Raw genomic sequence first — 2,510 nt, 5'->3', positions numbered from 1 at the left:
GGACAATTTACATCCCTAGCCAGAGTAATCCTCTTAAACAGGAACCAGATTACTCCCTCCAGGTGATAGCTTCCCAGAACTGGACCAGACCACCAGACCACCTGCCTGACCAAGACTGCCAGTCATGAGACCAACCAGACCACACCTGTGACTGGGACTGTTTAACTATGCATACTTTTGTCCTCTATCCCCAGTTCTTTTGTCTATTTAAACCCATAGCTCATGTCTGTACCCCGAAGATGGCCAAGGATGAGCTGAGTGCTTACTCTGCCTCTTCCCATGGTATGTCCTGAGCTGTGTAATAAATCCCTTTTCTCTGCCTTCACTATTTGGTGCTTAGGGGTGGGTGGCTGGACCAGGTATATGGAATCTCAGGAATTTGGGCCTTGGGTCCAAAACTCCGGTTTCACAAGGAGAGCAGGGTGGTGCATGAACGGGGAGGTACGATTTATACCCAGAGTCCCCATGGGGTAGAACGGCTGTAGTTTGAACCTGGAAACAGCTGTGAGGAAGGGTTCCAGCTACAGGACACAGCCGGCCTGCAGAGAGCCCAAGGGGAGGGTCCCTCCTCTCTCCAGTCTGTCTCCCTGGAGTCCAAAACAAACCAGAGGAAGGTCCTCCACCTGGAAGACCGTGGTACCCCTGAGTGGAGCTGGGTAGACGTACCCTTGTAGAACCCAGGAATTCATGAGCCCAGATACAGACCACACTGTAGGACACTGTGGGCCATGGGAACCCTTCTGCGACCTTTAGATGGGGAAGCTGGGGCCCTGGGAGGAGAATGGCCCATGGCCTCTCCCAGAGAGGCCAAGAGAGGGGGTGTGTGGGAAGGCCAGAAGGAGAGGCTGCAGGCGGACTGGGCCAGGATGAGTACCATGGGAAAGCCTGGTCACCGGAGCCTCAGTGTCACAGACCAGGACATGAATGCAGAAGGACCTGGGCCCTTGTCCACCTGGATGTACCATGGGAGAAAGCGAGGATGCTGCAGAACTGGTAGAATAAGGATTGGCAGGTAACCTTCTCTTTAAGACCAAGGGACCCTCATCCCACCTGTAAGGAGGCTCCTAGGGATCAGAATCCCTTTGCCCAAGTTCGCAATGAGCCTCAATACCACATTCCAGCCCTTGGGCAAACAGGCTGGCTGTCCTCATCAGGAGCCCCTGGGAAGTCTCAGAGAGGCAGGCAGTAGGTGTGGAATTGGGGGGCGTCTCATTTTCCACCCTACCCCACAGAGTGAGCACTCTCATATACTAGCGATCCAATTAAACCTTAAAAGGCACTTGTTGTTTGAGTAAGCTCCCCAACATTTTCACAGGTTTGTCATGCACACTGAGTCAGGAAGCAGGGTGTGTAACCAGTTGCCCAGGGTGGTCTGATCCCTGGACTCACACAGCCCCTGCTCCAGGCTGCCCTCTGCCCCAGGGGGCGTCACTTCCTCAGTTCTTCTGGTGCAGGTGCAGGTTCTCACTGTGACCAGGATGGGGAAGGAGAAGTCTTCTGGGAAATCTCCCTGAAGGGTCAGGTCACTTGCTTCTACCCTGTCCCCTGCCCCCCAGCTTCTGGTTTCACTGTAGACTGGGAGCCATGGCAGCAGACACACTTGATGGGGGAGGGGCAGCAAGAAGCCTCTGGGTCCCTGGCCCACTTCCCCAGCCCAGCGAAAACCACCTCCAGCCATCTGATTATGGGTGATCCTGGTTGTTTCAGTGGCCATTCACTGTCTCTTGCAGCCCAAAGCATTTCTGATAAACTTGACTTGGAATCAGAACAGGAATTTGATCCAAGCCCTGGGTAGTCTTCATGTGACTCATGGTGTCTCTTGGAGGACTGTGTTTCTCTCTTTCACTGGGACATGATTCCTGTAGCATGGGCTGTCTTTGGTGGCTCGGGCCGCTATAACAAAATGCCACTGACTGATGTTTAAAACAACAGATCTTTGTTTTTCACAGTTCTGGAGGCTGAGAAATCCAAGGTCAAGGTGCCTGTAGAATCACAGTCAGCATCTGCTGAGGGCTTTCTTCATGGTTTGTAGATAATTGTGTTCTCACATGGTGCAGAGCTGTCTCTGTCTTTCTGTCTGTCTCTCTCTCTCTCTCTCTCCTTGTCTCTTCTTTCAAGGGCATTGATCCCATCACCAGAACTCTACCTTCAAGACCTAATCACTTCTCAACAACCCCACCTCCTGTTACCATCATGTCAGCGGTTAGGGGCTCAACATACAGATTTGAAGGAATCATAATTCAGTCCATAGTCCTTTGGAAGGACACAAGTTTGTCCATGGGGCCACGACAGGGACCAGTCAAGAGCCTGAGAAACCCTCGGCTCGTGTTTGGCACAGACATAATCACTGATTTCTTCTGCATAATCTCCTGACTCCTGGAGAGCAATTTGGGTAGAAGAGAAGGGTATATTTTGTTGTGTTGTTGTTGTTGTTGTTGTTTGTTTGTTTTGGCAGTACTGGAGTTTGAACTCAGGGCCTCATGTTTGCTAGCAAGCACTCTACCACTTGA

Source organism: Castor canadensis, chromosome 19, assembly GCF_047511655.1.
Source record: "Castor canadensis chromosome 19, mCasCan1.hap1v2, whole genome shotgun sequence".
Lineage (NCBI taxonomy): Eukaryota > Metazoa > Chordata > Mammalia > Rodentia > Castoridae > Castor > Castor canadensis.
This window is presented reverse-complemented; position numbering follows the sequence as displayed.